Below are 22504 nucleotides of genomic sequence, written 5' to 3'. Positions count from 1 at the left end.
CCCAGCATGCAGGTAATATTTTAGAATGATCCTAATTTCACAGAAAGTAGCTATATAACATGGACCAGACATGCTTAAACATAATACACAAAAGCTGTGATCCCAAACACACATTGACATGGCAGTATGTACCACTGAAATTAATGGAACTTACTTCCAAGTAATATGTTTAGGATCAAGGAGAACAATATCTACACTGAACAGGAATGGAAATTACTTTCCCCCCTTTTGTTGTGCAACAAAAGAGTTTGAAGGATTGAAGACACTAATAGCCAAAATAAAGTGATCATTGTTTAAAGCTGTACGTCCTTTTTTTTTTTTTTTTTTTTGGCTTAAGTGAGGAAACAGGAAAGGAATAATGGGATGTGAAAGTGTACACACTATTTTCACCAAAGCAAAGGGTACATGAAAACAAGCAGAACTCCATTGTATCCCAGAGCTGGCCATTTCATCTTCTGTTGAGTGTTACTAAGTGTTGCATTATTTTTATACATAGACAGAATGCTAACTTCTTAAGATAATGATGACCAAGAAGCAATTTCACTGTATGTATTTTTTATTTAAAGTATTTATATACCATCTTTCATCATCAAAGCTGAGGGCAGTTTACAAAATTTATTAAAACAATGTTTACAATATAACGCAAATATCACAACAACAAGCAGCATATTACTGAGCTAGGTTTTAAAATCAGCAAATGCCTGGCAAAACAGATGCTTTTTCAGCAGGTGTTGAAACATCATTAAGGATGGTGCCTGTTGCATTGCAGGGGAGGGAGGATTCCAAAGGTGCCAGGCAATCCCCTTAGTTACCTGTGTAGGTAATAGGACAGCAGGGCATTGAGATCTGCTCTATAGATCACAATGAATGGGCAGGCTGATGTGAGAGAAGGGGATTCCCTCAGGCAGGTAGCTCAGGACTTTAGGTGCTTTCCTAAACCATTGCCTTGACTGAGTCATAAATTGCACCCTTTTTTGGCTCTGCGATATGTAGCCAAGTGTTGCTTTTCATTCTGTGGACACAGAGGATCTCCCTTTGGGATTGAGTTTTGAGGAGGAAGACCACTCAAAAGGGGCCTTTCTTCCCCATTGTATGTCTGTTCCTTTAGGGCGGGGTGAGCAACTTGTGGCCTTCCAGATGTTTTGGCCCATGCCTCCATAATTGCTCAGCATTGGCTATGTTAGGGATGATGAGAGTGGAAGGACAAAACATCTGGAGGACCACAAGTTTCAAACCCCTGCCTTACTGGAACCATTGCCAAACCCTAATGCTCCTAATCTAGGGATTTTCGTTCCTTTCTTTTCACTTCCATCAGCAAGAACACGTATACATTGAATTACCTCTCTGTTCTTGCCACCAAGGTAAATGCGTGTGTAAATTCTCTCCAGAGAACAATTAGTTTTAACTGCCCCACATGCACTGCTCTCCGATCATCTTCTCCTTTGGGCAGACTGCAACAGAGTGCTATGGCTCCACTGATTCCTTTCTACCCTGTCGATTCCCTTGCATAAGCAGTGAGTCCCACCAATTGCACATGCAGAACTAAACAATTTATGCAAGGGAGATTTAGCACTTTGTGGGGCAAGTTCTAAAATGAACAGGAAAACTTCCTTTTTGGAAGAAGGGTTGGCAAGGCTGATATACTGTCAGTACTGTTGACCTGCCCCTTCCAGAAAGCAGTGTTCTGACTCATTCAGATTCTTTGGAAGGGTTGGGGAATCCTTGCACAATGAAACTGGTGAGAGGAAGAGAATCAGCGTAGGCACCCAGTTGAATTCAGCCCTGAAACCTCACTCTTCCAGAAATGCTGGTAATTGGGGGGGGGGGGAGGTGAGAGGGGCACAATTTGCATGCTCATAAAGCTTGCACAGCAGCTTTCCTTACTGCTGCATGGACCTACTGTCTGGTACAAGCATGGAGCAACCTGTCCTTCGGTCTCTCCGACTGGCAGATAGGCCACTTCTGTTCTATCTTAATCTCCACCCCATTGTTCCTCTCCACCCTTTCCTCCACCTCACTCTACTCCACTGCAGCTGATTGCCTCCAACAGCTTCGGAGGAACTCCCATCCTGCTTGCGTGACCTGACAGCCTTCTGTCTCTCAGCCCAGAGAATCGGAGCAAGCAGATAGCAAGGGGCCACTGGCCTGTGTCCATCAAGCTTTCTGCCTACCCTCCTGGAGGCCTATCCTGATGCCTGCTGAAATAAGATCATATTAGGGCATGGGAAATGGATTCCCTACCCATCATGCCCTAACAACAAAGAAACAACACAAAGTTGAACATTATTGATTTATTAATCAAATTCAGGACTGTGAAATTCAAGGATATGTGTGTGTTGTCAACTAGCCACTCTTCAGCAGGACTGTGCCTTGGACACTACGTAATAGACAGTAAGCGGGGAGTGCAAGGGCACAAGGGTGTGGGAACCTTCTTGGAGGCACACGGTCAGCCGCCCAGGGCCTCGCAGCCAGGCGCATCCTCTTCACTGCAGCTGCTCAGGAGCTGTGGTTCCCTCCAGCTCTGCATGAAATGCTGCGTGGGGACAGCACGTTTCCTGTGGGACCATGGCCTGTGAAGAACAAAAGGAGACACAAAGAAAGGTAGCGAGAAGTAGCCAGCCTCAGGAGCACATCATCCCTGACTTTGGGTGCCATGTAGGTACTCATGAGGGAGCAGGAGCGGGGCCAGACAAGAGGTTTGGCTGCCAGAGGCAATGGACAAGCCGCCCCTCCATTTCATGTATCGAAGCTGGCAGCTGAATGTCACTTCAGTGCTGGCAATGGAGAGGATTCTCCAGCAACCTGAGGGCAGCGGACTAGCGGAGGAGGTGCAGAACAGGCTGCCTGGAACATGACGGAGGGCAGGAGCAGAGTGGCTGGTGGACCCGGGAACAACAGCAGAGAGGCTGCAGCCGTTGACGTTGCCTGAGGGCAGGAACAGACCTGAGTGAGCGAGGAGAGCAAATGGGGCAGCCCTCCGTGGCTGTGAGGACACATGGCCTTTCCCTCCTGGGGACTGCAGGAAACCTCCGTGTGCAGATGCGGTTTGTTCTGCTCGCTCCAGGGTGCGCTCCGACAAGGCAGGCCCGCCGCACTGGCAAGCAGTGGATGGCATGCCTGTGGAGGTGGAGTGGCCAACTGCCCCGTTTGGGGGGTACATGGCTCCCTGTTGGTGGCAGGGAAGTGTGTTAGAACAGTACAATTCAGGCAAATGGGATTTGCATCGGGCAACAGGGGTGTCAGGAGACATGGGAGTCAGTCCCATCCCTTCTACTTTGCAGGATGTATTCCTTCTCTGGCTAACTGTCTGAAGGGCTCTATTCTGACACCCTCAGTTGTCAGAATGGAATAGAGTTTGGTGTTAAGGCACTGGTATCTGGTCAACTAATTAGTAGTGCCTTGCAAAAGTGTTCAAAATCATTCAAATCTCATGTGCAATATGAGGCCGGGCTGCGTTGTGTTGAAAATGGTGGTCATTGTGCAGAGGCTTACACAATCAGCCCTCCACAGGCACAGGACTCCTGTGAAAAGCTGCAACTAGCTCCAGCCCCACTAAATCTTAATTCCATGGGGGTTAGGGGTGTAGGTCCCCTGCAAAAGTGGAAAAATTGCAAACATCTCTAGTCCCCACCCTAAACCTTACCTCTTAATACTGTTGACTGCATGTGTAGGGGATGGCTTCTCCCTCTCCCTCCCTCCCCCCTCTGTGTGTGTGTTAGCCTGCATTGTTGATGTGTACACCTATGTACATGCATCATCTGCAAGTTTCCTCAGTAGGCCACAAAACTAAAAAAAAAATCCATTTAATTATTGATGGCAAATTCACAAATAATCAACTCTGCAACAGCTAAACCTACGAAAGTTGAGGTTCAGTTGTATACTCTTGGTTGCATATACTGAACTGCACCATATTCTACTGTGGCCATGTGGGTGGTGGGGTGGCTACACCCCATCTTTTCCACCCCTGTTGGAGTCAATGGGAAGGCTTTTTAAAAATAAATCTGGAGCTGGTGTAAAGTTGCACTGTCCCAGGAGGTGTAGCAATGGATTGAGGGGATATAGGATATGGTGTAAGAGTGCTCCTTCCCTCTGTTCCCTAGGCCCCACTCACAACTTTGCCCTGTTCCAGCCCTTCCTCCGCGCATCTGGGATGCTCTGCCCGCTTATCTGTACGGCAGTGGCATAGCCAGCACTCTGCCACCACAGCTGGGCTTCTGATGAATACTGGATCCACTTCTTGCATTAAGAAGGGACTGGTGAAATTCTAGAGTATAATCCATCATCCTTACCTTTGTCTTTTGTGAACAGATTCTTTAGAACATCCCGGGGCCAGCAAATTGAAGTTTTTCATTAAAATTGCTTTGCTGTGCAGAAAGATGGTTCTTTTATTCACTTTGCAAAGACGCAGGCTTTTTCTTTTAGCAAGTTACCTTGCTGTTTGCTAGCTACCTAATGTAAACATCTTTTTATTTTATTTTATTTTATTTTATTTTATTTTATTTTATTTTATTTTATTACTTAGAATGAGAACCAAAACCCATCAAGCAAGCGAGCAAGCAAGCAAACAAAAAGTTTGACAACTTTCCTCTCTCTTTTTTTTTTTTTTTTTGATTTTATTAGAATTAGATCTTGATCGCAGTGGTGCAACAGGGACCGGAGCACAGGTCAATTTTATCTTCCCAGATGAAATAGGAAACATTGATGGGGCATGTGATGATTTGTTCAATGACAGCAAACACTGGGCCAAAGGGATCCTGGACTGAATGGCAACTCTATGTTATTTTTAAGCAATCATTGTCATAAGCAGCCATGCTAGGGAAAGTCGAAGGCAGAAGATGAAAGGAAAGACCAAATAGGAGAGGGATCCAATCCATCAAGGAAGCCACAGCCCCGAACTTAGAAGAGCTGAACGGAGCTGTCATGCAGGACCTTTTGGAGGGCTTTCATTTAGAGGGTGGCCACAGGTCAGAGACAACTTGTCACACAACAACAACCACCATTATGCTAATTAAGTTTGCATACCAACAAGAGCTCCAAGCTGATTTCATCAGGTGTGAAATTAAGATAGGACTTTTTATATCCTATCACTGACTTAATGGCATTATCCTGGAAATAAACAAAACTAAAGTTTGTGATGTTTTCATAAAGGACTTGAATCTGTACTAGGTGATCGAACACCAGCCTTGGTTGCAGTATTTAATGGACTATTCTAATTGGAGAGGAGAGGAAGCCTGATTAAATGGGCTTCGACTTCCAAGGGAAATCTTTATTATTTTAGGAGTGCAAGACTAGGCATGCTTAAACAGACAAAAGTTCCACCACTGTAGGGCTTTTTGTTTTCAAATATGCATAGGTTCCCTGCCCCCAACAAAAAAACCAAACAAAAACAAATCACCAATCAGCTGGATAAGAGGACATTCATCAGAGACAATATCAAATAGTCTTAAACAATTGCGGCTTACATCCAGAAAAATGCCCACTAAATGGTAGCACCATTTTTGAAAGTAGGGATGCTCTAAATGCTGACAATTCAAAATTTATTGTTGAATGGGGTGGGGGGAGTGAGGATGCTCCCTGAATGCTTTCCCCCAAGTGCTTATGTTGCTGCCTGTTCTCAGCTGCCCTTGCCCCACCTGTCTTGCCTTTCTGTCCTGTCTGTCTGTCTGTGTGTCTGGCTGGCTGGCTGTCTGCCTTGCTTGCTTTCAGCCTCCACTTCCTCCACCCTGTCTTCCCTCCGCCTCCATGTCCACATCCTCCAGTTCATTAGGTGGATTCAGCTAGCTTGTCAGCTAGAAGAGAGCTCAATGGAATTGGCTTCAGAAGGGCCCTGGGGTTGCAATTCCCCCACAATCTTCCTGTGAATTCCTACCCCGTAATTCTGCATGAAGCACATCCCTGAGGGGGAATATTTTCCTGAGGGAATAGTTCCCAGACAAACCAAACCGAGCCCATTACTTTTCCGAGTGCATCCAAGCTTTTTAAGGTAGTGCCTCTCCTACTCCAAGCTGGCAATGATGTTTAAGAGAGGAGAAGCAGGCACATGGCTGTCTGCTCACACCCGGGCAGGTGGGGCATCATATGCGTAGATTATTTTTAAAACGGCCATGCCCTCTGCTGTCTTATTTCTATGTTCAGCCACAAGGTTCAGTCATGTTCAATGACTATTGTTATTTTGGAACAAACATGAGCTAAATAACCCTGCGATCCTGTAAATCAGTTGTATCTGCTAATTTATTCATTTTATAGCATGTCCGGGGCTCCTATCACTTGCTAAACCATCAAAGCTTTTGTCTCTTCATGATGGCACTTACATCTTTTATAAGTGTGCAATTCAGACATTTCACAAACTTAAGTGTGTCTCATTTAATATGGCCTGTCTTCTCTCCTGAGACACTTGTTAAAGCCTTTCTTGTTCCCTTTAGGAGGCTTAATCATTACTAGTTCACTGTGCTTTTCTTTTCTTTAATCCTCTCCCTCCCAAATCAAAGATTCATTGACTCTACATAATTTTATCTGGTTCCTCCCAACATTTCTGTTTTGCAATACCTTATCTTTGGTAGGTCTCCAGGCCGTCTTTCCTTTATTTTTTGGCATAGGAGCAATGGAGAAGCAGAGCAGGTACAGCTCCTTTTATTCCTTAGTGCTTCATCCAAGCACAATGCGTTTCCTGCATGTTGGGCTTGGAATTTTGTGTCTATGCTACCTTGGCTTCTTGGCATATTCGTCAATGAGCTGTTGAAGGCAGTCTCTGATCCAACATGGAGGTTCTCTAAACTACACAAAGAGGCTAATAACGCTCTGTCCCAGCTCCCAGGACATTACTGAGCAGCAATCTGCTGCATATCACGCTTTTGAGCTTTGGATGGTATTTACTTGGATTGTGCTAGAACTGATCTCGAGTAGAACAAATTAACGCAACTCCTTTGACATTGTGGGCAGATCATTATTTAGTGGCGTTAGCACCTTCCAGCCTGCGTGAAAGTGGGTTGGAATGGTCTGTTTTGAGCGGCTGATGGATAAAATTGGTTCGCAGACTGTTGTTGGGATTTTACGGTTGCTGCCACGAGCTGTTCTGCTGAAGGTTGGATGGATCTCTGGAGGAAGCTGATGATCTCAGTGGTTGATATGAAAGCCCTGATGTCTCCTACTGGCCAGGGACAGCACTTCTCCATGGTTTAATAGGGAAGTTCCAAGCAATGTCCTAGCAAGGATAATGGTTATAGCACAGGTGGTAAAAATGTATGATGGATCCCATAAAGTATGTTCTAGAGTTTGGAAACATCTATATGTGGCTGAATGGTGGTAAAGCATTCTGCTTTATTTTTCTGTCACTTTGGTGTCCACACAGCCGAACTCTGTCTGGTCAAAGGCCTTCGGGAATTCACAACTGATGGCTCACTGTGATATTTTGTGAATCAAATTTTCTCATTCTTCTTTGATGTAGATTCCAGGTTGTCCTTAAGTGTGTCCAACAGGATTGCAATGGCCTCATGGTAGTTTTGTGAATAAGTTTCACTGTTGTAGCTTGATGATACGAGTAAGGTTTTTGCAGTTGAATGTACTGTGATATGTACACTGAATTTTTGTTCAGAGTGGTTAATTTTAGCATACCAGATGAGACTGGCTGACTTTAACATGACAGGTGATACTGGCTGACTTGATAAAGCTTATGTCTTTTGCCTCTTGAATGACAGCATCTTAAGATCTATTTGGAAAGAAACCTTCCTTGGAGCCATATGACCTAGGATTATGGCCTAGGCTTGCATGGATTATGTTCCATTAATAAACAGGGTAACAGAATGGATTAGGGGTACCTTGGATGAAGTTAATGATGCAGTTTAATTCAATCTGGGTCTGAAAGTGGTTTGAGGAATAAAAGATGTGTTGGTTGTTAATAAACTTTACCAGAAGATAGATTGGGGAAGCGCTTCTCCTAGACCTCTCAGCAATATCCTTCTGGACAGCCCTGGATAATTAGAAGGATTGCATTATAGCAGGTCTACTCCGACCTGATTGGTAGACTCTGAAAGGTAGTTATGGGTTTGCTGCTCTACTTTCTTCCTGTGGCTTCATGTAGATGTCAAACAGCATGAGAAACAGGATGGAAGCTTGAAATTTGTCCTGCTCCTCATGTCGTTCAACATCTATATGAAGCCACAGGGAGAAGTTTTATGAGGATTTGACTTTCAGTGTCATCAATATACTGATGACATCTAGCTATTGTGCTCTGTTTACTAGAATCCCAGTGACCCAATGGATTTTCTGAGTCAGGAATAAACTGAATAAGGGCTCATAAAATGAAACTCTATTTATGTTAAGCTGAGTTCTGGGAGACAGGTCAGTGTAATTAGGAACTGGTGAAAAAACTGCTCTAGATAGTAAAAAGCAGATGTGTGGCTTTAATTGTGTGGATCTGTTTTTTCACTGTCTCTTAATTAAATTTTTGTTTTTGTTGTATTATTGTTAACTGCATTGAAAGCTATCTTTGGTGGAAAGGCAACATAATAGTTTATTAAGGGTACAGTCCTGTCAGCTATGCCCTCAATGAACATACGCCCTTGAACTTGGAGACTTACAGGCATCCTATGGATAGGAGGAGGACAGAAAGGCAGAAGGAGCAGCAGAGGAAATTTCCACCTTCCTGCCCTTCTGTTTTCCCTCCTAGCGATTTTGCTAGACAGGCTTTTTTGCCTATCTAGCAAAAGCTTTTTGGAGGGGAAAGAGGAGGTTGGAGAAGTCCCAGATTTGCACGTCAGTGTCTTCCCCTGCCTGCCCACTTTCGCCCCTCTCTGAGATGGCATCCCCAGCTTCAGAAAGACAGCCACAATGGCCCTTCCCTGGCCAAGTACCAGGGGGCCGGGGCTGTGGGTTATGGATTCCCCCCTCCAAAGTCAGAGCTTTCTGTCTGACCTCAGCTCTTGAAATTCACAGTATCCTATGGCCTCTTAGTCACAGGGTTGCTCCCAAATTAATTCATCAAACTGGGGTGTTTCTCAGTGCAGATCCACAGGGATGGAATTCAGGCAGTGCTCAGTGGGTCTGGCCTACCTATTTTATTTCAGAGCAGTTAAAACAGTAGGCAACTTTCTGTCCTACATTTTGGACATCAATTCCCATCAGCCACATGCAGAATGGCCAATGATCAGGAATACTGGGAGTTGTAGTCCAAATCACATGCAGGGTCAGGTTAAGCAAGGCCGCATTATGTGTCAAGGACAAATAATTATGTCCTGTAGGCAAGAATTCTTGATGAATTTATACCCATTGGGGACAATTTCTGCCTCATCAGAGATGAGGGATTGTAACACTTGAACAAACTAGATATATAATTGATAGGTGTGAAAGGATGATTTGAAACAAGGGAGTAAAAGAGATTTTAAAAGGTAACAAAGAAAATTACTTAGCCCAAAGGAGGGGAGGGGCCAAAATCAGATGGCCCAAGGTATGGGGAAACAGGCACGTAGGCAGGAGGGCCAAATACTCCCTGATTGTTTATTGACAAGCTGGACAGAACAAAATGGGCCTATTGTAGCCCACCAGGGACAGGGCTGGATTGGGAAGGCCAGTGGTGGGGCAGCGCGGACTAGGCGGGTGGAAAGAGTGTAACCTCTCAGTACCCTATTAGCGAATTAGGGGAAAGGAGGAGGGAACAAGCGGCTGGGAGCAGGGTTCAAAAGAGGGGTGTGAGCATGTGCTCAGGTGAACATAAAAATGGGAAGGAAACCATTCCTTTCTGTTCCCTTTATTGCAAAGAACTCTCTGCGTGCCTGGAATATTTTTCTCTTCTGACGGAAAGGAAAGAGTGATTATAACATAATGCAAACCCTAGAAATAGTGTGCCAGCCATAAGAATAAATCTCTCTGGAAAATAAATCTTTGCTCAGTATAAATAACCATATGATACTTATGATAAGCTTTCCATCCTTTCCAGGAAAAGGATACATGTATATAGTTTTGAGGTGTGAGGTATCTCAAGAAAGCCAGACAAGTAAAATGCTTGGGGGAAGTTATTAAGCATGATCATGTGCAAGATTTTAAAAAATCATGCCTTTACTGAAACCTACCATTTCTCAGTAAAACAATGTAAGTATGTTTTTGGAATCCACAATACTTCATAGTGTAAAGACGATGAAACCACATGAACTCTATGTAAGGTCTAATTGAATCCACAATCTATTGGACCATTACGATACATGTAATGTTTGTATAACACTACAGTAATTAGGAACGATGAAGTACGTGTAACAACAAGAACAAATCTCGCAGTTCACATAACACATACTACTTAAGCAGCCAATGTACATTCACCACATTTCACAACTGCGTGTGTAGGGCAGACAAAACATCTACACGAAACACATTGCTGCTGTTGGTCATTGCATTGGCCACACACAGGACACCTTCCCATTTTCTTGGTGCCACCACTGGCGAGTCCCACCAGTTTGGAGGCTGTCTCTACTGATACGCTAAGCAAGGCGGACAGGTCCCTAGGCTCAATCCAGGGTTTGATCAACTCTAGATCCCCTAAGAAAGGACATCTTTGGGGATGTTCATACCATCTGGGCGGTTCCAGCAAAGACGACAAACCACAAGAGGCCACCATCTGATCATGAACGTGCAAGTGTATGTGGAGACCGTGTGGTCACAGGTGTCCACACTACATTTATCTTATTACACTAAAGACTGATCTCAGAATTACAATCCAGGATTGTTTAATTGTTGTAAATAGAAACATAGAAAGAGAGTGAGTCAGAAGGGTCCTCCTAGGCTATCTAGTCTGACCCCCGGCTCCAGCTAGCTCCACTCATGACATGCCTACACGTGCATGTCACATGCCTAGCATTGAAGAAAAGAGAACCACTGTCCTTCTGTCTTTGACATGTGATGTATGAGTGTCATTACTTCTTGAAAATCAAAGCTGCTGTTGACACTTCTAGGTTTGTATCCAAGAAACTCTGAGGAAACTTCTGGTTTGTTTGCTTGCTTGCTTGTTCAGTTGGTCAAGCAGAGTCAGGCTTTTCTTAGCTAATACCCCAGCACACTGGTGAAAAAGTTATTGCTAGTTACATTTTGTCCTGAATCTTGTGCAATGCCTCAACATTGTCTGGCATAGGTTCCTTATGTCCTGTTTTTTGGACATCAGGTCCCATCAGTCACAGCCATCATGGGCGATGTTCATGAATCCTGAGAGTTGTGGATGGTTGACTGGATGGATGGATATAAAAAGTCCCATGGGAAGGCCACAGTCTGTAAAAATCTTTTTGTGTATTGACTCTAATACTGCCAGAATTAAAACTTTATTTGTTCACAAAATTAAAGAAAGGGCTCCTGAAACAACAAAGAGCAAATTGCACCTTATCTTGAGCATGACATGGTGGACAACTGATACAAATTTTAATGATGTTTTTCCAGTCCTCTCAGGATGCATTTGACTTGTTGGTGGAAGGTTAAAATGCTGCCACTCTTTAGTGGAACACAACCCATACTTTCAGGTTATGGGGCAGTATAGAAGTGAAAGAAAGAAAGAAAGAAAGAAAGAAAGAAAGAAAGGAAGGAAGGAAGGAAGGAAGGAAGGAAGGAAGGAAGGAAGGAAGAAAGAAAGAAAGAAAGAAAGAACAGACAGACAGGAAGGAAGGAAGGAAGGAAGGTAGGTAGGTATTTGGCATATTCTCATTAATTGCAAGTATTCATACATGTAACAATGTAACAATATGGAGTCCTCATCCACAGATTGACTAGTCTGCATTGCTTTTATACAAATTATGCATAAAAGAGATGGACGTTTATGAGAATCAAAAACAGCTAATGCTCGGTCATAGATGGTAAAGCTGGATGCTCTTACCAGCTGTCATGAAGTGAGATCAGCCCACTGTGCCCAAGATAATCCGTGTGTCAGTTAACGAGGCCTGAGGACGTGGTGGTGGAGGTGGCCAGAGTGAAAAGCGACAGATGTACGTGAGCCATGGGCAGCACATCCATTCTGCTGTGTAGTCTCTGCACACTTTTATGTTATTCCACATACAAGCTTGTGCCAAGGTGTGTTGCGCCATCGTGGCCAGAATGCACTTAGGGTGCTTCCAGTTGGACGGCTTCCAATGCTAGTGATCAAAAAATACCATTCAGCCATTTGTTCTCTCTCCCCCACCCCAGCCCCCTGCCCTGCCACCCTTGCTGCTCTGTGTCTGTGTGCAGCAAGTAAAAAGACAGAAGACGTCATGGGGAAACGTGGGGCAGGGTTACAAATGGAAGACACTGCCATCTGGACACCCCTCCCTACAAGTTCCACGAGTCAGGCAGGGAGACCACACGATGGACGCCAAATCTGGAAGCACCCTTAGGCAGCTGCATGAGTGAATCACATATGGTGGTGTGCCGCTTAAGCATTCAGTGTGATAGTACGCCATCCTTTCGGATAATAGTGGCGATGCCAGTGCGCCATTCCTCCTTCATTGTGAGTACCACATTCACACACATTGTGAACTTTATTGTGAACAGCCCTGTTATGTGTTCCTCGAGAGCACTGGGTCGGTTCGAGACTTAGTCATCCTTGGAGTAGCTTCGCTGAAAGCAATGGCACATTTCAATGAGTCTGTGTCCATTACACTTGTTAAAAGCAATTTCCTTCATCCCAGTTATGAAGAACCCTGATCTGACAGACAAATATTATTTTATGGTGAATAGATATAAAATTTGTATTTCCTGTTCAACTGTACTATTTATAAACTTTTCAGATTAAATTCTCAGATTTTACGGGAGTAAATGATGCTTACTGAGTATGGGACTAGTTAAATGAATTTTAGCCTGCCAGGATGATACATTTCTTCTCCTCATGTAAAAGTAATTATGTAAAAATGTACTTGAAATGTCCACCATAACTTGTAAAACTGCTATGAACTCTACAGATGGGACAGATTAATCACTATAGGAGAAAGGTTTTATCTCATAGGTGAAATTCATTAGGAACGGTTTCACTTTTATGAGCTACAAATTAAGAAGAAACCTTAGGAAGAGTTACTTCCTATTTGTCTGTGATTTAAATTGTCTTTTTTGAAATACAGCCCCAAACCTTGATCTAATGTAACTGAACAATCAGGAGCTTCTATAAACTTTCACAGATGCCAAGCACAGCTTACCCCTTCAGCTGAGTGGCTACAGTAGATAATTCATAGATGTGTATCTATGCGTTTCTTCACAGGATAATATAATAGGGTGAGCCAGGGTGATACGGCTGTTACAGCATTAGAATGGGGACCTAGAAGATCTGGGTTCTCATTTCCACTTAACCAACCCACTGGGTGACTCTGGACACATCACTCACTCTCATTCCAACCTACCTCACAGGGCTGCTGTTGTGAGGCTAAAATGGAGCTCTACAAGCTGGCTTGGGTTCCTCACACAAGGTTCGCTATAAATGCATGCTTATAATAATAGCTTTGCTATAGTACTGTACATTCTTGCTCTTCGTGGCTTCCCAAAGCCTCTTGTGTGTTGAATCATGGGCCACGTCTAAGTTCCAAGGTAATGTATCCATATGCTATTTTATTTTATTTTATTTTATTTATTTATCAGTTGCAAATACAAAAATGGCTCCTGGCTTGCTGCACGCATTGCCTGAGTCATACTGACATTCCTTTGTACAGTCTCGTACTGACATTTATTTATTTATTTAGCTTGTATGCCGCCCCATTAACCGTAGGCTCTCTGGGAGGCTTACAACACAGGAAAATGACATTTTAACAACCATTAAAAACTACACTGTGTTAATGACAGTGTAGACAAATTCAGCTGTGTGAGCCAATCCCAAGCTCAGTCTCAACTGCATCTGCCTTTCTTGAATTGTAGCATTAAAGTTTGTGCACAGACAAAACTCATCCTCCTACCATACAAACATCTTTGGATTGTGTTATGCAGCCACAATTGGTACACTGGAGAAATAAGCTCACTTCTTGGAAGATCTAGTGTACTGCTTGCTTTATATGGGGTCTTATGTAAATATTTCCTTAGGTTGTACTCTCTTACAGAGGGGTTACAAAATCCCACAAATTTCTGAATAATGGGGTTGAAGAAGATGACAGGAGATCTAAACTGATTTACTCTGGTATCTTTACTTGGTTTTCTTTGTTCCAGATTTTGATATAGTTTATCACAAGCTGAATCACACAAACTATTCTGTTGCATCTAATGAATAGAAAAGTTCACTCTGTAACATCTGTAACATGCCAGAGGTTAGTAATCACAACCTCAATGTCCTGGCCTATATTTCCAGGTTTAAACAAAACCTTGGAGGTAAAAATCTGTAATAACCACGTATATCGTTGTTAGAAAAATAAGGGGGAAAACTTATTTTGAAAGTTAGTCAAATTGATTTAAATTTTACCTCTCTGAGACAGGTAATACCACCGGGCGAATTCTAGGAAAAAGTAAGAAAACAATTTAAAAAAAAGACTGAAGACACTTTACTTTTTTTTTTTTTTCAGTGTAAAACTGGATGGGACGGGCCCTTCTTTTCTAGATGACATGTTTGTTTCTTGCTCATAGGATGTGACATTTCTCACTGCATGGCCCTGCTGTCTTCCCCAGATGGCAATATCAAATGTAAGGCCCCCCCAATCCCTTGTATGAAACAGTATGACAATGAATGACACAACACAACAGGAAGGCCACATGCTATCAAACATGCAACCATGCAATTGGCAGGAATGGCTCACAAGAGAGGACAAATCATAACAGTTTTGAGGAGCAGTGATCCCAGAAACAATAGTCATAAGAATCATTCAGAGACATGGGAGAACACTTTGTAAATCTATCAGTGATTTTGTTTGCAAGGAGCCCAGAAAGGTTTCCTTTTCCCCAAGTAGGAAGATCTTGTCTTCTGTTTCCTGGTCAGCAGAGATGAGAAGCTACAGGAAGGAAAAATGACTTCTGTAAAGAAAGCAGCCTCACAGAGATTTTGGATTGACTAACCAATTCAAAAGACTCATTTCATTCTATAGAAATCATGAACGCAAGTAACATGGTCCTGGAAGAAAGAGAGTGAATAGCAGTTAAGGGGCAGGGTGGGAAGATTTGGCAAATATGTTCATTGCAGTTAATTCATGTCTACATCTTCCGTTCAAAACCCTGTGGGCAAATCTAAAAGGAAAAATGGAACTAGTTAGCATCATTGAACTTAGTAAGTCCATCCCACCCTCTCTCAGCTTTGTGTCCATGGGAAAGTGGCTGACGGTTGTGGAAATCTGGCACCAGCACTATTACTCTGCACCCTTTATGTTGTGTGAAGCCCTTAATATGTGAAGTTCTTTCTCAAACTCATCACATTCTCCAGACCATAACAACCTGTTTCTCACCACCCCCAGTTCTCTGAAACCCATTAAATAGGTTTCCTGTGGATTGCTTATATAGATCATTTGTCCAAGTGCAATTTGTAGTGTCGTATGAATGTGTTGCAATTTGTGGTCACCTTGGAATTGGACAAAAATCCTATTAACACTCTCAGTAGGGGTGCATGCAATTTAATCAACCCCAAATAACAATTTCTGTCTTTCTAAGGACAAAGAAACCCCAAGCTTAGTTAAAGGGTTAGAAAAATTGCAAGGAAAGCTTGTGAAGAACTGTGTGTCTTCTGCCTGCCTTTTGTGCCAATGTCTTTAAATGGTCATTTTACACTGGTGTTACTGTCTGCAGTTTGCAGAAATGCATAGGCAGTGTTACTGTGAACTCCACAACACCAGAGTGCTCTTATCAGATATCATGGAAATTTTTATCTTGGCTTAGAAAACTAAGCAATTAATTAAATCGCTGAGCCACCATGGTTGTAGCATTTGCTACATCTGTCTCCATTTTCCACAAGAAGCAGTATGCCATTATCTGTTGATGGAATCACACTCGCCACCTGGGAATTGCCTCTATCAAGAGGCTTCAGGTCAATCAAGCCAACAGTTATCTCTTAAAACAGCACTTTATAGCTTAAACCCAACATTCTGAGTTTGCTTAGAACCAGAGGCTAGGAAATAATTATCCTTTGGGTCTAAATTAGGTTGTTACCCTGGGCATTCTTTTTTTTTTTTTTGGTCTGTACTTTATTACATAACTTGCTGCTTGAAGGTCATTCTAGAGCAATTTCCATATTGCAACTAATTCTAGCATGAAGTTCATGGTATAATAGAACCCTTAATATGTCTTCTTTTACCCATATCATACATCTGAGGTATAATAGAATCATAGAATAGTAGAGTTGGAAGGGGCCAAGAAGGCCATTAGATCCAGCCCCCTGCTGTTGCAGGACACCACGCTACACCATCCCACTCAGATGGCTGTCCAGTTTCTTTATGAATGCCTCCAGTGTGGGAAAGTCCACAGCCTCTTCTGGCAACTGGTTCCACTGTTGTATTGCTCTGACAGTTAAGATCTGACATATAGCCTGAATCTTGGTCGTCCCAACTTGAGCTGATTATTCCATGTTCTACACTCTGGCATCAACAAGAAGAGATTTTGACCTTCCTGTTTGTGACAGCCTCTGAGGTACTTATAGAGGGATATCACGTCCCCCCTCAGTCTTCTCTTCTCAAGGCTGAACATGCCCAGTTCTCCCAGTCTCTGCTCATAGGGCAGTGTTTCCAAACCCTGGATCATTTTTGTTGCCCTCCTCTGAATCCTTTCTTAAATCTTGGTGCTCAGAACTGGACATAGTATTCTAGATGAGGTCTGATTAGTTATCTCAGTGATTCTTTTTTTCGTAAGATGCTTAACGATTAACACAATCTGATGCACATTTAACTGAGAGGAGACAGTGTCCTCAAGTTTCTCTTATTTCTGAATAAACGTGTGTAAGACTGCACTGCCATTTACCATGATAGCCATTGCAGTGCATGGAATATGGCAGGACGATACCTCCGACCACTCAGCCCATTTTAAAAATCTAGATAGCCGTTCCAGCCTTTGAGATTATGCAGCATGGAAAAGGAGGCTGGGCCACCAGAGGAGTCACTGTGGAGTGTAGCTCTCAGCCCCTCCCCCTTTCTGTCCCCACTCCCATCATGCTCTGAGGGCCAGTTGCATCTTTGGAGAGGCAGCCAATGTGGTTCTTTCTGTGCCAGCTGTGAGAGGCACAGAAAGAACCACAGTAGTTTACATCAGGAATACATAGCAAACAGGTAGATTTGTAAAAGACCGCCTCTGCAGGTGTGCCTCTTCCATGCAAATTTAAGGACCTGAGAAATAATAATAAAGAAAAATCATGTTCCCATTTGGAAAATTATGGGACACCCCTTCAAAAAACCCAACATGTCCAAGATCCTATTACCTAAATGGCTACTTCCATTAACCCTACCACCATCCACAATCAGTCAATGTCAGCAGAAGGAAATGGAATAAGTTCTCCAGGGCTGAACTGGTAGTATCTGTTGATTTCACCCACATTCCTGTTGTAGATCTTTGCGGAAGAAATCAACATTCAGAGTCCCATCGCTGCATTAACATAAGAGAAGCATCTTATGCTGATAATACATTGTCCTTCATGCACCGTCAAGTAAGTAAAACTAAGCCGAGATAACCAGAGTACATTGGGGATAAAGTTTATTTTCCATGCAGTATAGACACATGCAAATGCACACACGTAAACACACATGGACTCTCTCCCTCCCTCCCTCTCTCTCTCTCACACACACAAACATACACACTAATGTAGCTGAGCTATAACCACATTCATACCACAGCTAATTTCTTACAATAAATTGATAAAGAATACTATTGCCTTCTATGTATAAAACAGATTACATTCTGAGCTCCTGTGGGTAATACACAGTAGGGATAATGTTCTATTTAATAGGTCCATTTCTTAGGTTATTATGCTACTGCTGGTTTGGTTTTTTTTTTTTTTTTTTTGCAGCTGCTGGATTATAAGGACAAAGACAACTACACAATACCCACTCGCACAGTAAATTTAAGATTCCAAATCCACATGGCATTTGGAGGTTTGAGATACAGAAGAGAGACTGATGCTGTCAGTCAAGTTGCTTTGCCTTTAAAGGGAAAAGCTAGCTTGGAGCATGCATACAAAACTCAGCAAATGGAAGTTCCAAGGGGAAAATGCGGAAACTGTATTAGTGTGGGTTTTTACTGAAATAGGTTCGTTACTATTATACATTTCTTAGCAGCTCTCAGTTTCCCTAATCTCATTTCTGTACCAATACCATGTGGGAATTTCTTTCTAGCTCCCTGTAGGCTCCAAGAAACATTCAGGAAATATTTTGAAAAACAAATCATAGAGTTAGAATAGATTGGAAAGGTTTGGGCATGTCACTCACTTTAAATGTTTCCCAATTTATTTTCCAGACAGTCTTGAGAAAATACACTGGTTATGGAGCGGACTTGAATGACTTCTTACATCCCCTGAGTTGTTCAGCGAAGGTCAAAATTGAGAGGCTGCAGCTGCTTGCTGGAGTTCAGGAAAGCAGGTGCCACAACAGGAAAATTGAAATCTGCCCAGAAATTCCTAGCAAAAGATGAAGGAGCTCCCAGTGGAAAATGCAGACCTGCATGTGCTCTTAGTGAACCATGGATCAGATTATTTTAAAGTGAGGAAACAATATAAGTGATGTTATCTAGGAAAATAATCTAACATTCTCAATGGTGGAATAATTTGGGGGAGAAATAAATGAATTAGGAGTGCAGCTACAAAGTACTCTGAATCTAGAGCTTCTAATTTGCTTATATAAGGCATTAATAATGCTTCCAAACAATGAATAAACTTCAGAAGGAAAAATACTACTGGCTTTGGGTATGGAAATGCGTGATTCAACATATCTTTAGATATGCAAAGAGGTAACATAAATGTTTTTTATAACAGGCACTGAAAAACAATCAGGATGACACTGCGGTTTCCACAGCAAAGCAAAGTCTTTTCACACAGCAAAGGTCTGTGTGAAATTCAGCAGTTGTCCAACAGAAACAAATATCTTGAATCATCATTTTTTTTCTTCACAGAATGGTAAAACTAGGCACATAAATGTTAAGATCTGGCAGTATACTTGACAGAATCAGAGGATGATTCACAAGATATAAGTGCATTTAATTTTCAACAGATTACTTTGACAAGTTGTCCTAGGGAAGTAGGAAATGCACCAGAGAGGTTACTGACATCTCCGGTATGAAATATGGCAGCTAACAGGTATAGACTTGCTTAATTTGCATGTTTGTGTGAGGAGCAGCTGTGATCCAATTCACAGATTAAGTTGACATTTTGGAACTCACTTCTAAATATATGGTGAGTGATACTGACAGACTGCTGGCATTGTCTATGTGGCAATTAGTATAGTGGATAATGAATTATTATTATTAATAAGTGATAACAAAGCAGAAGACGGGGCATGAAAGCACTGAAGTCTCTGATTAGTAGAATGCAGGAGGACCACCAAGCAGAAGGCTGCTCTTAGCTCTTCTCATGTGCCTGCCCTGTGCTATCCTATGTGGCCCTAATAGGTGAGGCCTAGTGAGCTGTACCATCCAATGTAAGGGAAGGATGGAAGGGAGACGTGTTTATAGCTTACCTTACTGAAATATCTAAGTTGGCAACTGAATCTCTAAAGGAAGGAACAGCTTGTCTTAAGTCAGTCCTTCTTAGGGATGCAGTGCCTGAGGTTTCCAACTTTTTAATGAGGAATGGAGAAGAGAAGCAGCTTCCTCTGCATCAAAGAGGAAGCTGAGGGAGATGTGGGGCTGAGAAGGAGATGCCACAAGAACCAGATGGAAATCCTCCAAGGGCTTCATCTGGTCCATGAGAATTTGCATACTAATTCTGTTCATTGGACTACATTATACAGTCTTCCCTGCTACATGCTAACAGAACATTCATCCTCTGAGTTTGGACTATCATGTAGCCCAGATTGTGCCATTTGTACACAAGAGGGAGGTATCAGCAGGCTCCAGGAAACCTTGAGGTGTGTACCCGTTCTCACACACACCACCTTCAGAAACAAACAAAAATTCAGTGGGGACTGACCATGCTAATCTCCATGGAATGCTGGCTTATTTTATTTTTGTGGGGTGGGAAATAGAAAACCATGACAGAGAGGGAATGGAATGGAAAATCTTGGACACGGCATTGCTGGCTCACCAGCATCCTGAACAAGAGCAGTCCACAAGACAAAGATTTGCTGCCGGTCCCACTGGAAAAGGCAGTTCAGCAACAGCTAATTAATAAAGTTAATGTTACAGTTATTGGCTTGTCAGGATTTATGTTTATGACACAAATGGTCCTTTGGGCCATTGATGTTCTCTTTGTGAAGCTTGTGATTAAAAAGTATGCAGATGCCATTTATAGATGGCATGCAGATGACTGGAGAAGGACTAACGCTATTCCCATCTTCAAAAAAAGGAACAAAAGACAAACCTGGGAACTACGGACCAGTGAGTCTGACATCAATCCCTGGAAAAATTCTGGAGAAAAGTATTTAAAAATCATTGTGCAGGCACCTCAAAGAAAATGCAGTGATTAATAAAAGCCAGCATGGATTTATCAAAAATAAATCCTGTCAGACTAATTTAATCTCATTTTTTGACTGGATCAGCTCCCAAATGGACAGAGGGAACACTGTGGACATAATCTACTTCAGTTTTAGCAAAGTGTTTGACATAGTGGCCCGTGACATCCTGATAAGCAAATTAGCAAAAAGTTGACTAGATAGAGAAACTATTAGGTGAGTCAAGACTGACGGCTAAATCGGACACAATGGTACAAGCTCAAACTGGAGGGAGGCAACTAGTGGGGTGCCACAGAGTTCATTCCTGGGCCCAGTGCTCTTCAACATCTTTATTAATGATTCAGATGAGGAGGTACAAGGAACGATAACCATACTGGCAGATGATAACAAAACTGTGTGGAATAGTGAAGACAGAATGAAGATCCAGGGTGATCTTGATAAACTTGAAAGCTGGGCTGGAAGCAACAGATTGAGATTCAATAGAGACAAGTTCCAAGTCCTCCCCCCATGGTGCGGGGGGAGTTTCATTCCCCAATGATTCAAGGTGAGGAATATGTGGCTCAATAGAACCAAAAAAGACCTTGGAGTTATTGTGGACAACAGGCTAAATATGAGCCAACAATGCAGTGCAGTTGCAAAAAGGGCAAATGGTATTTTGGGATACATTTATAGAGATATTACTTCCAAATCGAGAAAAGTAGTATTTCCCTATACTCCTCACTAGTCAGACCTCATCTGGAATACTGTGTCCAGTTCTGAGCACCAAGATTTAAGAAAGATGTAGAAAAATGAGAAAGGGTTCAGAGGAGGGCAACAAGAACAATCCAGGTTTGGAAACACTGCCCTGTGAGGAGAGACTGGGAGAACTGGGCATGTTCAGCCTTGAAAAGAGAAGGCTGAGGGGGGACGTGATATCCCTCTATAAATACCTCAAAAGTTGTCACACAGAGGAACATCAATATCTCTTCTTGCTGATATTAGAGGGTAGGACATGGAGTAATCAACTCAAGTTGCAATAACCCAGGTTCAGATATCAGGAAAAGCTTCCTCACTGTCATAGTGGAGCCAGTTGCCTGAACAGGTCATGGGCTCTACAGGCATTCAAAAAGAAACTGGACAGTCATCTAGTGGGATAGTATAAAATGATGACTTACAACAGCAGGATGTTGGACCTGCTGACCTTCTTGGCCCCTTCCAACTGTACTATTCTAAGATTCTGTGATCCTGCTGAAGGGGAAAAGCCGCATAGTTTGGAGTATTGTGGGTTTTTAAAAGCATGGCAACAGTAGTGAATAACATGTGTGCGCATGTGTGTGAAAATGACGTGTCTAAAGCAGGGTAGGGAATAGACATCACTCATCACTCATTGAGAAACACAAAACAAACTATGATTACACAAAGCATGAATAAAAATGGTCAAGTGTTTATGATGAAAAAATTAAGGCACTGAAAGCAATAGCATACAGAGAAGTATTCAGAACCACTTATCTGGGGGTAGACTCATGGAATGTAAGGGCATTTCCTTTCTGAGCAGACATGTGCAAGATGGCATCATTAGTTGTGCTAAGATTAATCACCTGGGATAAATCTAGAATATTTCTCTTATCCCTTTTCAAAAGTACAACCACTTAAGGACACTTAACAGAAGGCTCAACTCCTACACATGTCACCACAGCTTAGCAATGTTGCGTACTGCAAACACATGGTGTCCCTATGCACCAACTTGCATGGTTCATGAAGCATAGCTCTTTTAATGAGGACAATGAATTCTAGTACATTTATTTAAAATTTGTGAGTATGCCTGGTCCAGTTAAGTGCCACAAAATAATCAGGTTTGCACGATCACCACAGCCCACCCTGGCTTATTTAAGTCATGCTGCATTGTGGCCCACACTGCTTGCCATTTTGAATTTGCAAAATGCATCATGGCTTGCTGTGCTGTGTGAACCAAAGTGGCACGGTTTCTGTTAAAGTTAAACAACCATTGGATAACCCATGAGTTGATCTAGGGCTATCTGAGGGTT

The 22504-nt window shown here is 42.6% G+C and overlaps 1 protein-coding gene across 1 annotated transcript in view; it reads right to left on the bottom strand.

The window, feature by feature from the left end:
• LOC123035792 (Kv channel-interacting protein 1-like) overlaps positions 1–22504 on the bottom strand; it is an 86812-nt gene that overhangs the window by 14428 nt on the left and 49880 nt on the right. The gene's annotated exons all lie outside the window — the stretch shown is intronic.

The sequence above is a fragment of the Varanus komodoensis genome, unplaced genomic scaffold (assembly GCF_004798865.1).
Source record: "Varanus komodoensis strain SLA01 unplaced genomic scaffold, ASM479886v1 scaffold7_3, whole genome shotgun sequence".
In the NCBI taxonomy this organism is placed as follows: Eukaryota; Metazoa; Chordata; class Lepidosauria; order Squamata; family Varanidae; genus Varanus; species Varanus komodoensis.
The sequence above is the reverse complement of the archived record's forward strand: the minus strand, read 5'-3'. Positions and strand labels throughout refer to the sequence as shown.